Source organism: Osmia lignaria, chromosome 15 (assembly GCF_051020975.1).
Source record: "Osmia lignaria lignaria isolate PbOS001 chromosome 15, iyOsmLign1, whole genome shotgun sequence".
Classification (NCBI taxonomy): domain Eukaryota; kingdom Metazoa; phylum Arthropoda; class Insecta; order Hymenoptera; family Megachilidae; genus Osmia; species Osmia lignaria.
In genome coordinates this window covers 5099739-5115173 of record NC_135046.1, presented here as the reverse complement: position 1 = coordinate 5115173, position 15435 = coordinate 5099739, and the positions used below count along the sequence as shown (strand labels likewise).

General features: G+C 43.2%; 1 protein-coding gene across 10 annotated transcripts in view; it reads left to right on the top strand.

Moving 5' to 3' along the window:
• The window catches only part of LOC117600066 (cell adhesion molecule Dscam1), a 150657-nt gene that overhangs the window by 29742 nt on the left and 105480 nt on the right, over positions 1-15435 (top strand). For 7 of the 10 annotated variants that reach the window (XM_034315024.2, XM_034315022.2, XM_034315025.2 and 4 more), the window contains exon 1: positions 12299-12591. The exons of 1 other annotated variant lie outside the window; for it this stretch is intronic. The gene's annotated coding sequence lies outside the window, so the exon portion shown is untranslated. Of the gene's footprint in view, positions 1-12298; positions 12592-15435 lie in introns of those variants that run through there. 2 more of the 10 variants (XM_034315030.2, XM_034315028.2) reach the window with 1 other exon arrangement.

Genomic DNA, 15435 nt, shown 5'->3' with positions numbered 1-15435 from the left:
TTTTACTGGTCACTCGGAATTCGGTTCTCCCACCGCGTGGAATCAGATGACTCTCCCTTCATCCCTCGAACTTTCCATCTGCCTCGACCCTGTGTCACCCCACTTCAAGCTCTAACCCAGCTACTACCCTCGCGCAGCAAATTAGTTTAGCCTCACGGACAAGTCCGAACTGGTACGAGCCTCCTCTTACGAGTTTCCTTCCATTCCACGGGAAATGACGGCTAAAATCTCGCGAGATACACTCGCGCTTACACCGAGCAGATCCTTCTTTTTTTCTTCTTTTTTGAAAAGTACTCGAGGGAGTTCCTGCAATGACCAGATGCGAGGATTTCGCTCGTTCCCTCTTCACCATCGTCTTGATACTTTTACGACTCGATTTTCTAAACGAAAATAAAAACTACTAGCTATGTTACGTTTTCATTAACATTAGAATAACTAAAATACAAGTTGTTGTTATAAAATCGATCGAAGTACTTTCGTCGCAATGAAAGTTAGCTATTGTCGAGATGAAGAAGGATCATAACACGTGTTATCGGGTATCCTTTTTCTAAGTGAAACTACTAGCTAGCCGTTTAATTGCGCAGCCGGACCTAACCCATAACGCGTGACCCGCCGTGGCGCACCTGTCCCGTGAAATGCCTTCTTTCATAACCGATCAAAAATCGACAGGATAGCTGAGATCGTGCATAATTTAAAGGATAAATTAGAACGGCTGGCTAGTAGGAGCAAGCGTACGCTTGGGGTGTTCCGCTTTGCGGTCACCCGCTTGTCACGCGATTCAATGCGGTATTGATAATGATAATGTAGTTGGATCCGGGCCGCATCGGCTGTTGAAAATTAATGATATTACGCGAGGAACTCTGCGAGTCGTAGACCAATAATTTCGAGTCGCATGATGTATTTCAATTGGTGGTCCGCGACTGTTTCAGCCGGTGCACGCGTTCCCAGCCTGTCTTGTCTCGTTGTCCTGCTATTTACATACGCTTCTGTCGTGACATGTTATAACGTTGATCGTGACACGTTATCGCGTTCGTAAAAAAGAAAATAGGGAAGAAACCATCCCTTTGGAAAAATTCTCGTCCGTCGAACAACGAAACGGACCGTGTATCGCGGCGTCCAGATTTCGCGTTGAATCGCCTTTTGTTCGATGGAGTGGACAACAAAAGAGATCCTGTACAACTTCGTGCGGTGAAAATGAACAGGCGGATACGTTTCTCGAGCACGCGCCCGGTCGTCAGCCTTTTTTCTGTTCCTCCTTCGTGAATAATCGAATCACCGATGAAAAAAGGCGGGCAAAAAAAGTTGGACGAGTAGCCGTGTCGCAGGACCACGCGACACACATGGCTCTAACAATTCAATAGTGGTCACTTTTTGCTTAACGAACGTTCTGTGAAACGGCAATAAAAAAATTCAAAGTCAAATTTTAAGGAAATTTAATATATTTCAGTGTATTGTGTGCTTTTATTTATTATACACTATCTATTAAAAATAATATTTGATCTAAAACTTCTCGTTTCGACATTCGTCGTTTATTGATATATGTAAGTTATCTAGGGTGCAGTTTCTGAGCCATCCTACGCTGTCTCGTTTTTTTTTTTCTTTTTGTACGTCAATACGGTTTGATGTGCAGATGCCTTGAAAATTCGGAGCTATAAACAGCCGGACATGGAAAAAGTTGAATAAAAAATTTGCTCTTCTTAATACGCTTGTAATAAAAGGCAAACGTTCGGCATCGTGAAATATAATCACCAAAGCGTCCAGGATCAATTCGGCATTATTAGCCCGAGCCAAAAGAGGGTCATCCATTACTGGACAGCTGGACAATAGTAGCCCTATATTCGATTTTTTTGTTCTCTATCTCTGGACAAAGTACACAAACGTTATATAGCCAATTTTTATACGTACATTCCGAAATATTGATCTTTATCGGTTTTGAACAATTTAAAAAAAAATATTTCATTTAGTTGCTTTCGTTTCAATTTTTAAACGAAAATTTATTTAGAATCTTCATTTTGAAACTTTTGAATATTTTTTTTTTAATATTCAAATATTTGTTGGGGAAAGTTAGATGAAACATTAGCTGTGGTAACAGTTTTGCATTTTCTGTTAATTTTGCTAACAGGAAGCTTGGAAACTTTTTTGAATAACCATTTTACCCGAAAGCGTGGTGCGATGTTATCATAGTCATAATAATGCAAACTTTTTTCCACGGACTTTGATGATTTTAACAGTTGATGAAACATTAAACTCTCCTATACTAATAACTAACAAAACTAATAACTACTAGATTTTTGCAATACTTACAATTAGTAACAGAGTTATTTTATTCAATAAACCAAAATTCTGCGCGCTTTAACAACAATACTACTGGTACCATCTAACGGTAATCAAAGCAACTAACTAAATAGAAAATTGTGATTTAAAAAAAAGAGGAAAGGAGATTTTGTGGTATATTGAAAGGTATACAATCAGAGACGAGGTGTGAAATAGACTAATCATCTTATAGGAGCCCATATCTCATTATTATATTACAATAATCGTAGTTGGTATAGCAGGATGCGACAGGAATATGGTAAGGGATCTCTAAAGCAACCTGAGGCACACAAAAACATCGGACGATAGGACTATTCTATACCTCGTCTCTGGTTTCTTCTTTTATTGCTAGATGGTACTAGTGGTATATTTTCAAAGTGCGCACTAATTCAAAATGAAAAGAATATAAAAGCAGGAATTACACAATATATTCAATTTATTAAACTACTCATTCTGTTTGGATGCTATACAAATTACAGTTACAATGTAAATACTATATTACTTGTGTTAATTATACCACGATATTAAAACATTTCTTTCTCTAAACTCAAATTCTTGAATTCCTGAATTCAAAAAATTGCTATTTAACTGATCGGCATACTTGTATTCATAAAATACGATATTAAAGGAAAAGGAAGGCTAAAAATGTTAGCGCTATAGTAATATTTATATTTTTCCGAAACGCGATCCCTCATCTCCGACCACGGTGTTTGCAACACAAGCAATATTCACAGCAATCGTAAAGAAAAACCCTCGAGGGGTAAAGTAAGCGCAATCTCCGCGTTTGTTCTCGTCGTGGATAGAGCCATAAATCAGTCAAGATGCACGGTATCACGGATCTGTTGCGCAAAAAAAAGAAAGGGGTGGAAAACAATGAACCTTCGTAGGACAAGAGTAGCGTTACTTGATCCAGTTACTGGCGGTGTTTCTTGAATGATCAAGGGGTTAGGATCGTCACGTACACGGTGTGCATGCAATGATGCCTTTTGTGACGAGGACGGCAAGGACAAAAAAGAACGCTCGAGCGTGCTTTCATGGGCGCGCTAAAATATTCATTGTCTGAAAATGGGCGTTTGTTAGAGTGTGTATAGTCGCTCTGTGGCTGAAGTGGCGAGAGGTCTGAAATACAGCACGGCCGAGTAGGTGTGGAGGTGTTCTATTATATCTCAAGGCACGGATCCGCTCGAGACTAGGGTTCACAACCCCACAGAAATTCAATATCTTGTTACGCGGACGGGTAATGGGCGTTCTTTCGATCGGTCGATGATGCCCACGACGAGTTCGAAGTCGACAATGACGAGTCCCGCTCGTGGAAAACTACCTCTCGTTTCGGGATCTTTTTTTCGGATTCATTCTCATCCTTCCTACGACTCAAGCCTCGATGAGAAAAACTTTTTTAATGGTAATGTCGTTCAATGGCGGTGCCTACTAGCGCTTGTCTATTATTAGGGGGGAACATGATGAAATTGTTCGTTCGCGCGACGATAATTAGAATCGTCGTTGGAGAATTTCTTTTTCATTTTAATTGTGGCCTGATGAAAGGCAGACACTACGCGCAATCGAAATACCATAATATAGGTAGCGTTCGTTCGGTACGCCCACCTACCTATATGTATATCTATCAATGACGGTGCAATATAATCAGCGCGCTCGAATTAAGCTACTTTTCAATTAATTATTCGCCCGTCTATTAATCGATCTTCGTTCTACGCTTAAATGAAAATTTTCTTTTTTTGCCCCCATTGCCGAATTATCGTCGCATCGACGGATTCGCGATTTATATTCACGAGCAATCGTTCGAGCGTAGGGGGGGTCATTAACGAAACGGATCAATTACAGAGAATTAAAGCAGCACCTCGCCACTATTTCTCGCTTGATTCACAACCACGCCTTCCACCGAAACTTTTACAACTTTCGAAACAACCACGTCGCTCGTAAGCGGTAGAATACGTTGCATAAAGCAAACAAGTTCTCAGGCTTGGGTGCTTGGGAATTTGCAAACGGTCGAGCTAAAAATTTCACGTTTTCATAGAGGCTGAATATCTGGCGACACGACGCGCTCGAAAATAATCTCGGCTCTACCGTGAGAGGGAAAGAGAGAGAAAGAGCTGGGGCTTGCAAACGCCCGAGGGTGGTGCGAGGGTAAGGTTGACTAGGACCAAAAAAAAAAAAAGAAAAGGGTTGCTTCCTCCGATATGACGCGGTGAAGCGAGCTTCCCCGCGATGAAGCACGTTGTTTTCCTCCGAAGAATATGGATTTTATGCATGAATAAAAAGAGAGGGAAGGAGCCGATCCACCCTACGTCCCAAACAATTTCCCTTACCCGTCTTGTCTTCGGACGACTAATTCGGGTACATTGTGCTACTGTCACCAAGCATGACTACGTGGGCTACGATGACGGGGCGCACCTGCATCTGCAAATTTGCATGCGCAAGCACGACAATCCGCGTGTTTGCTCGTCTCGCATATTCGATGCGGAGACCGTGTCGTCGATGCTGCTATCGCAACATTTTTTATTCCGCGTCCGTGTATACGCCTTAAAAAAGGGGCTTTTTCAAAAATCCTGCTTGAACCTGCATAATTTCTCACTCTCCTCGACGAGAATTTTTCTTTTCCTTCGGGCACGTGCAACGTTTTCGGTTGCAACTATGAACTTTGTCTCTGTTTTCGTACATTTTTCAAGAACAATGCTATTGAAGATCAGTGTACTTACATTCATGTCAGCCGTGGAAGTAAATTGGGTTTCGCGTAAGTTCTCGACGATTCGATTGATTTCCGATTCAGACGAGACTTCTTTTCCATCGCAGATAGACTATGGATAGAATCAGGGAACGAGAGAAAAGCAACGGTTGCCACCAGATAGACACGAAGGCTAAGAGACTATCACGAAGAAAGAGAGAGAGGTATCGCGGGAGGGAGGGAGAGAAAGAGAGGAAAAGGGGTTCGCGGTGAATCTACCCGGCACCAGGGTGTACCTCTATTCAGAATCATGCGGCATGGCTCGTAAATGGAATAATCAGTGACACGAGGGAACATGGAATACGCTGTTGTCCCGGTTTTCCCTCTCCTCCTGCTTTACTCGTCGCTTCATCCTCTTTCCACCGATGCCGTTGTGTCCGCCATTGCCCCTCTATGGAAACCATCCCCCTCGGTAGTTGCGGTGATGAATAATCCTCAGATCCACGGCGAGACGGCAAGTTGCGAGGTTAACAAGTGAAAACGTCAACGAAGGATGCGACAAGAACGGGGACTCGAGAGACGCCACATCGTTTTCCTCCTTTTCCTTGTTTTCCTCGTTTTATTACGGCTCAACGGTGACGAAATTCAATTCCGTCACGGACCAACCTGGCCCGTCGTCGAGCATTCTTCGACCTAACCAAAGGTCCAACTGAATGAACCATTCCACCGAGACGCGTTTTAGCCACCAACTCTCTCGCTGAATTCCATTGTGATCCGCGGTTTCAGAACCCGATATTGTCTCACGTTGGATTGCTCTTCTTTCGCGTCGCGGTGAAACCGTCTGGAAAACTCGTTCCAAGGATTTTTCGCGGCTCGTTTATTTAGTGGGGACATTGTTACCACGATGAGCTACGATACGCGATAACAACCCCACGTAAGATGTTGGAAGAGAATGCCACTTTGCGATTTTTCGTTATTAATTTAAAATCACCCCTTAATCTTCCAATAATCGTCTACAACTGGGAATATTCTCGTGTGGTTATTTCGAAAGTCGATTTCGTGCTGATTCGCACGTCCAATTACACGCGCTATTAGTAACTTCCCAATATACGATTACACCCCATTGCTCGCGCGTACCTCGCCGAATCGATTTCGAGCGCGCTTTAAAAATGCTTCTTCCCCCTTAATCCATTCCCGACACGTATCAGGGTGGCGATGATCTTCGAAAGAGATCCCTATTAAGGATTCGAGATCTCATCGAAGCTGGTGGCAGCATTTCTTGGAAAATGGAAACGCGAAATTTCTCGCGACTTATCGACAGACGATATAGTTTGATTGGCGAACGAAACGGTGAAATATGAAAAGAAGAAGCCGAGGTTGGAAAAGGGGCGAAGATGACGGAACGGTAACGAAGGATGTAGGAGAAGGGACGACCCTGAAGGAGGGGTTGAACCGATGGTACTTCCAGACGTAAATTGCAAATGTTCCGGAGAATCGGATAATCGGATAATCAGCCAGACTGTTCTGTCTCCGTTTGCCGTTTCCAATATCTGTTATCCTCGAGACATCGACCTGTGGATCAACGACAAGTTATTGTCGGAATAAAAATATTCCCTGTGCTACGCATGCAATTTATAGCGTTTTATTGTCCCGACAGAAAGGGTTGCCTTTTTTTCGTCGTTCATTATTTTCCCTTCTTTTTCTGCTTTCTTTCAGCGGAGCATTGTGATTCTACGGCTAGACGAACGATAACTTTTCCCATCGATACTCGATACGATTATTTTAACCGACCACGAAACGAATCACCTTTTTTTTTTTTATCAATTTTTCGTCAGGAATTTCAAACGATCCGTTCATCGATCGGATCCAAAGCGTTCGGAAAATGTAAACCAATTACGTGAACTCGTATAGGATATATAATCAATCGTTCTTTCTTGATCCTGCCACGAACACAGTACCATCATCGAATGGATATGTCACCATAGTTCGACTCGTTCAATAACATAAGCCGCAAACCGCACGCCACAAACCGACTACTGCAAGTCTATATACTAACTGAGCTTACAGCAAGATGGCTGATTGGTTGCTTCTCTCTGTACTTAAATTCAATTTTCGTTTGTCTCGATCAAATCAGTGGCCCAGTACGTATCTTTGAAATAAGACTGCGGAATACAATGCGTTCATCCGTAAATAGGAAGTCGTTGTTCCAATATGTCGTCGAGGAGTCCTGGAAACATTCCGAAGGCTCTTCGAAGCGACAAATGAGCAGCATCGTCTTTTCTGTAAACTCCGTCATTTATTGTCCTCGTTAAAGTCCATTGAAACGGATGCCCGTGTAAATTACATACAGAGTCGAGGCGTTATGAGCGAACATGACGCGAGCCGACGTGGTGAAATCGAACGGCACTGATAACTGCTTGCTATTAGCGATAACAACTTCGTGCCGGACGAATCGTTTTGCATCGCGAAACTGTCCTTAACTGGCAACCGCACAGTTCTAGATAAACTTCTGTCCGTCAGTCTGTACTCAGCAAACTTCTCGTACAAGCAGTTTCTCGTACTATCGTGCTTGCGCTGCTTCTTTGTCTACTTTTCATCAAAATGTTGTAGTTTTTAGTTGAAACAAGAAAAAAGTTTATTCAAAGTATAACACTGTCAGAGTCGCTACAAAAGTAGCAATAGGAACGTTCGTTTCGAGGAATCAGACGTTATATCCTGGGTGTTATCGGTAACCCAGTTGAGACGTTTCCGTTGAAACATATAATATACTTTATTTGATAGGTAGTCGAGTTATTTTTGACAATGTACGCATTGCCGCATTCTATACTTTGGCTGTAACAGCGATACCGATACGTTCGAGGGTACCATCTGTAAAAGTTTCCGCTGAGAAAAATGCCATCGTCGCGCTTAACAGCTCTGCAAGTTTTCAGCTTTCTTTCTTAGAAACAGTCGATTCTTCTCGGAGAAATTTAAAACAATATTTCCACAGTCAACGGCGGAGGGAATGAAAAGAAGAACTCGACGCGAATTATTTTAATTTCACCGTGATACCTTTATGTAACTGCAACGAACAGAAAATGCCATTCACAGCTGGTAGAATTTTCGGCAGTTACAGCGACCCTGTACATTCTTCCCGCGTCACGGTATGCAAATAATTACGGCAGCTACATTTGTTACAGCCTGTCGTAAATTTAAGCGTAGAGTCGCTGTCTTTGGAATATGACAAGGGTTTGACTACGCGGGTCTCAAAGGACAGGCTGTAACCTCGTGCAGCCAGAAGTGCTCTTGAGACCGTGGTACAACTGGTAACTATGGCTATGCTAAGCGGCACGATGTTGCAGGAACAAACATAATCGATAATCGAAGCAGTCTTTTCGATCGAACCGACGTACGAAGTCCTGAAAATGTCTTTTCTCGTGGTTGCAGTAGCGAAAGACAGCAAAGGGTAGACGTTTTAGACAGCTTTGTGGATTCACGAGATCCTCTTCATTGTAACAAGTGTAACTCCTTTATAAATATTTAACCAGATATCTGCAGAGAGCAAGGAATAATCGGTTCGTTTGGTCGCATTATTATTCGCTTTTAATAAGCCGCATTTCACCACGGCTTTGACCGTTTAAATCAGAGTCGAGAGAGTAGCTAGTTCGCTTTCTTATATTCGTACGAAACTCGCTACCGAACTTCCCATCTGGCACGTAAGCTATCACGATCTCGAGTTTCTAATTACTGGATGCTGTTCCGGAGTACTACTCTAACTTGCGATTATACTAACGTAATAATCGTTTAAAAGCACTATACCGAGCGAATAAAGCTGTCCGCGTTAATGAACTCGCGCTAGAGTTGCGCTGATCCAGAGGCAAGGTAGTTTTATTTTTCTCCTTTACTAGTGGCCCTGGTGTAAATCTTTTGCTCGAGCGATTTCAAATTGGAAAGTTAATGTAACGTTGTCTTTTTACACGCGTCCCTTTCGTTTCATTTGAAAGATACTCGACAAACGAAGCTGTCAGTCTTCCGTTCGTTTCAGGGGGGCAACCTCGTAAGGGGAAGTCAGGGTAGTTGGAGTCTGATAATTAATTACCGTCCCAACGATCCCATTTACGTAGCTGCCTACCTGAAAGCGTCATTAGTGCTGCCAGCAGTCTGAGAATTCCTGTTTGTCAACCGGATGTCTCGATGCCACGTCGTGTAACGTTTCGTTATTATCGTGGAATATACAAGCTTGCGGCCTCGTCAATCGACGGAAAGGACGTTCTCGGTCGTTCGCGTTTTTACCTGTGTTCCATTCCTGTTTTTAATGCCTTTGTCTCCCCTGCCTGCACCCCCGCTTCTTCCGTCCTTCTTTGTCCCCACGGTTTTCCCTATCCACCGTTCACGGGCGACCAACGCTCACCACCCTTTTGCATTTCTTCCGTACGCTTTGCTGTCTCAACCGTGCGACTTCGCTTTTCTTCCTTCTCTCTTTCCTTCCATTTTTTCGCCTTTCATTCGGCCTTCTTCAGACAATGAAAAGCCCTCGCTCAGAGGTAAACGGGAAACGATAGGGAATTCCACGACGATAATTGTTGGAGATTTCGCTTTTATCGTGGTTAGAAGTAGATCTGGACGCGGTTGAATTTTAATCTCGAGCCTCTCTGCTAGACGCTTTTTTTCTTCTTTTTAGTTTTTTTTTTTTTTTTTTTTTTTAAAGAAAGATTTGCCCTCACGTTGTTATCTTTGTTTGCTTTTGATGATCGGTATAACGAACTTTGTTGTTTGCTCGATCGAGTTCTGCGTTCTTTCAAAGCCCGCAAAGCTTCGGAACGTTTTATGAAAAAATATTGAAATCAAATGGTAATCTATATTCGACGATGATTTTATACCTTTAGTCACGAATTGTGTACGCGATAGAGACATTTAGCTATCGAATATTGCGAATTTGTAATTGTAGCATCGGTAGGTCGTGCACGAACTGGTAGGCATAGCTTTCCTCTAATTATCATGAATTTCGGTTCTGTTCGCTGCTCAAAATTAATTTCCGCGCGAATTCATTCCAATTTTACGTTCTCCAATTAATATTCCACGGGATAATAAAACTCGACGGTGGGAAATACGTACGAAATGAACGCATTCCAGGCATTAACGTGAGCATTTATCACCTGATTTTCAACTTGTTACGATCGATCCGAATAATATGGAAACTATTCAACGATTTTTCTAGAGGGGATCTCTGTTTGTAATAGACGGTAAGAAGTAATCTCGAGTATATACGATTACAGTTTCGCACGTTTTCCCGACTCAAATTATTCGACGCGATATAGGGAGATGGTAAATGGAGGATCGTTGTAAACGTCTCATTCGGATTTGCGAGATTAATACAACAGCTCGTACGTGTATGCGTCGCGTACACGAACGTGATACGTGCAATGCTTTGTACACCACAAAGTATTAAAAGTTCCCTGTCTGCTTTGCATTCACGTACCTATGCTCTCTGCGTTAAGAACGCTTTTAATGTTTCGAGTTGTATTAATCGCGACCATTTCCCGTTTTCGTGCGACGCGTGCAAATGCGAGCGTTGAAATTTCCCGTCAACCATCCCCGCGTCGATATTTGATCACGATACATCGCGACTATCAAGCGTGTCGAAGGTTTTACAGAGCGTTTTATGGGCAGCATTCGAGGCGGATGTCTCTCGAGAATTTCAAGGATCATCGTGGACTGTTTACGCCTTCGATGATACCGAAATTCAAATCGAATCGCTTTATGTTTCTCTAAAAGCCATGCACCAAGTTCGGGATAATAAACTTGGGACAAAGAACATCGTTTATTGCGTCAACGTTACCCATTGATCGCGGGGTGGTTTCAAGAACAACAACAGCGATCCTCGTGTCGCCAAGTTTTGGCGGGCACACCTAAAACGCACTCGAAAACAAAACGGGTCGGATCATCGAGTTCGTACAATGTGACCTCTATTGGCCAGTAATTATTAAGAAAAGTTTCAGCCCTAGTTAGGTGCGAGGGTCGGCTGCACGAGATGCAGGGCCGTAAAGGGGTGACTGGTGTGTCTGGAGAGAATGCGCAAGGGTGAAATTTCGCGCGTGCCCGCTTTTATATAGCCTCGCGCTTGCCAGATGCCGAAGACAGAAATTAACTTTTGTTACGTGGCTGCACACATGAAATTTCCCATAACGCCACCAAGTAAAGCTTCTCCCTCGGGCAAACCTTCCGTTCCGTCCTTCTCGTCCAACGACCTACGATATTTCTCGACCAAACACAGCAAGGCGCAACAAACATCACGTTTTCGTTCTGCAACCCGACGAAACGATTTTACAGAAGAATACGACGTTATGGTATTGAAAATATTCCTGCTAGTTGGACACGGTACGTGGTTATGAGAGAGAAAGAGTATTTGAAACATTCTTCTTGAAAATAAGTTCAGAGGTCAGTTTGATTTACAAGAGACGTTCAGATTTTAATAAAACTTTTATTGTTTTTTTTTCTTATTGGCGATCATCAATATTCGGAGGGTAGAAACATTCCTTCACAGTTGGGGTTTTCAATCATATTCGAGAGAAATATTTTGGAAACCATTTATTACGGAGGAAAAATTTAAATCCCTTTTCACAAAAATTTATATTAAACCAGTACTAATAACACAGACATATTGGAATTCTTTATTCCACCTTTGTAACATATATTTGATCGTTTACGATAAAGTTGACCTAAATAATACATATTTTCGGAATGTATTCATTTTACTTTCATTCGATTGCTCCACTCGCAATTTTACCAAACAATCGATGTTGGACCGAAACAAAAGTACCTTACTTTTAAAGTACTTGAAATTGGAGTAGTCCCCAAATTCGAACCGTTTGTATTGTTAAAGTTCCTTCGTTCGATCGATTGTCGATGCGATTCATAGCGCGAAAGGATGTTATTGTTCAATGGAAAATAATCTTAGGGGTAGCATTTGACGGTAAAGATTCTTTCTTTTCGAAATGCACGCGAAGCCCGACTATCTGGCCGATAATTATCGGTCGGCTCGCCTTTCGTTTCACCCCTTGACATCCTTTTCTGGGGTGAAGCGATGGCGCGAGATTGGAGTCAGGACAAAACAGATCTGTACGTAGTCGTTGGAGGGACAGAGCTGGAAAGCGTTGGTAGTGGTTGAGGTGGAATAAGGGGTGGGAGCAGTGCAGAGGGGCGGAATTTCGCGCGTGCTCCGCTTCAACCCCCTCGATTGCCGCCACCGGTGGTGCTGCTGCTGGTGCTGCTGCTGCTGCTGCTGCTGCTGCTGGATGCTGAGGGTAGCTGGACCGCGCGCGTGAGGTGTCAGTTCTGCGCGCGACCTCTCCCCCGAACGTGTCAACCTACTCGCGACCTACTCCAAGGTGTTTGCCGAAGTCTCGTGCAACTGACGTGTCTCTCCTCTCGCGTTACTTTTTCTTATTCTCTCTCTCGCTATCTGTCTCCGTTTTCGCTTATTTTGTCTGTTGTTTCAAAGAGGAGCACCTAAGTGAAACGGTCGGTTTCTTTTCAAAAGGAAGAACCGGAAGTCCATCTGGCACGTGACACGCTTCAGCAGCATTATCATGTTCGTCGGGATGTCCAGAGGCAACAATGTACGTGAACACGTTTCTATTGCGACCACGCGAATTATTGCATTCTTCTATATGATTGTCTTGAAATTTTTCATACCTTTTTCATTTCTGTTCTTCGACCACGACGAAAGAGTGGATTCGGGGTTCGTTTTCCCTTTGCCGGATATCGGATCAATCCCTGTTGAACGAACGTTTTCCATAAAACGTAAACGTTTACTAATGACGCACGCAGACAACGAAGCACATTCGAGCCGGTTGGAATTTCGCTCGTTTATCTTGGTTCCAGCTCGTGGAGTTTCGCGAACGAAGCGCGCGTTATCAACGCCACGTAAACGGCCGTGATAACCGATTCGCGGTTCGTGTATACGAGTCACGGTTCACCTGCGTCCGACAATACGAAATCGTTGCATCGTGATCTCTTGACGAACAGCGGGCATCCTGCGTTTTTTTACAGAAGTTACCAGTTCGATCGTGATCGATCGGCCGGCTAGAGATCGTTTCAATTTACAATCCCTCTCGCTTCTTTCCAACGCGATCTAATATGTTCATTCTTTCCCTCCCGGTTAAGTTTGAACGTTGAAATATCACGGCTCGGTCGCGTTTGCCTGGCATCTCGTATCGGCGATGCATCATTGTCGCATTCCATCTATTTTCGTCGGAACGCTGAAATTCTTGTAAAGAATGGAGAATGTTCGTAGGCAGATGCGAAAGGTATATATCGTCGAAGCTAGTTCCTCAGGTGGCGATAATTCATCAGGGTCGAGTAACTTGGCGGCTCTCGGATAATTAATTAACGTCAGACTCAGTAGCCTCGGGCGTGAGAATCGTTTTTCTTTTCTCTAATAGTCAAAAATGCTTCTCTTGACGATTCTCATAGCATTATAAGACCGTTTTTCTTTCATCTTCCTGGAAATCCTGTCGTTTACCTAGTCGTTTCTCTTCCAAGCATTTTCATCGAAGAAAATTTCTGTCCGCCTCGCGTTTTTGTAATTTATTTCTTCGCTCGCGCAAAATGTGCTTTATTGTTTGCATAGTTGACTGATATCGTCGTTTATTTCAAGTTTTTTAATTCACTGAATAGTTTCACCGTGTACACCGGAGGAGAACGAGTGAAAACATAGTAGCACGTGATCCTCGGAAGGGAATCAATTTCCTTCGAGTTTCTGTGAATCGAATTTCCTCCGTATTTCGTTACACTCGTTTTAACCCCGCCAACTTCGAACCGATAAATCGTCACTCGGTGAAACGTTCTGTCGCAGAAGCATCGAGAAGTTGTAAAACACTTGGCGAATGATAATAGAAGTGACGTGTCGTAACGATACGCGATGATGATCGTTAATTTCGTCGCTCTTCACTCGACTCTGAACACGCTTTCCGATAACCAAACCGTTTCGATTGTTTGCTCGCGTTCTGCAAGCGTGCAATTATGTAAATGAAGGGTAAGAGCTACGCGGGTATTAATGACGTGAACGGTAGTATACTTACACGTGTAAAATTCACGATTAACCGGACTGATAAAGTTATCATTACCATCTCGAAGAAAATGTTGATCGATTTTCTTGCGAATTTCTTTCGCAAAAATTCAACAGTTTGCTTTAATACAACGTGCAACGAATTTACACTATATTCCGATATAGCAGTCTGAAGGGAGCTCTCAGGAAGGTTACTTAAATTAATTTTCTCGTCGAAAAGCGTTTCCCTCCGGAGATAATTCCACGTCACGTCCCACGAACAGTCGTCCAGCTAAGTGTCCTTAATTGAAAACGCGTAAATCCTGAAACGGGCGCGAACGACACCTAATCCTATTCCGGCTGATCCTCGTAGACAAGCGTGGGCAATTTTCTTTTAATCGAAACCCGTCCCAGTGGTATACCCATCGGTAGATGCATTTAAACGAAGAAAGCGAGAAATGAGCGAGACGAGTCGAACGAGAAAAGAATTTCACCCTTTTATTCGTCGACTTATAAGAAGCGACAGTCTTCTTTTCAGTGTTAAATCCTTACTCGACCCTCCTATTTATTTCCACTCAATTTCGTCGGGACCGTTCCGTTAGAATCTTAACTGGATGATTCGCGATTTTCATTACGTCAGCATCATTCGAGCGACTATCACCGATACCACGATATCCAAGGGAAGAAGGCGCAACGACTCTTTTGAGAAATTTTCCTTTTCAAAGGCTCGTCAAATCTAGGTATTCATTAAAAGGAACAATGCATTTTTCTCCCTCGGTCCTTCATTTTTTGTATCTTCATCTATAGAATAAACCCACGCACCCTATACAACCAGACCGATCTGTTCGATAGTCATTAATATTCTCATCGATCCTCCGTTGACCCATTATTCCTGCGACTCTTATCACCCAGTGGTCGCTCGAAAGTGTCTCGTCGTCATCAGACAATCGCGGCAACGTAATTACGAGGGGCCACGGGTTAATTAAACGTCTGATTGCGACGTCAAACAACGGGGCTCGAATTCGCGATGAATTCGGGCAACAGTTGCAAAACGAAAGAGATAAAAGGTAAAGAAAATAAAAAAAAGTGGGAAGTGCGAGCGGTAGTAGACGCGAATAAAAGCTTTCGATGGGGACGATCAATGTTACATTCGAGGGGCGAGACTCTCTTAAAACGTCGTGCGTCGAGTGAATCGCTAGTAAAATGTAGGTCGAGCGAAATTACATGTCACTTCTTATTACTCCCGTCGAACGAACCTCGGTGTACATGAAGCTTTATACATGCACGCTCAGTAACTAACTCGTCGAAGCGGCGCGGCGCGGCGAGGCAAAGATCGAAATAAATAGCCGTCGAGCGTAGCAGTTTCCGAAGCTCCATTTCAATCGCGAAATTGACGCGCAAATCACTTTTCGAC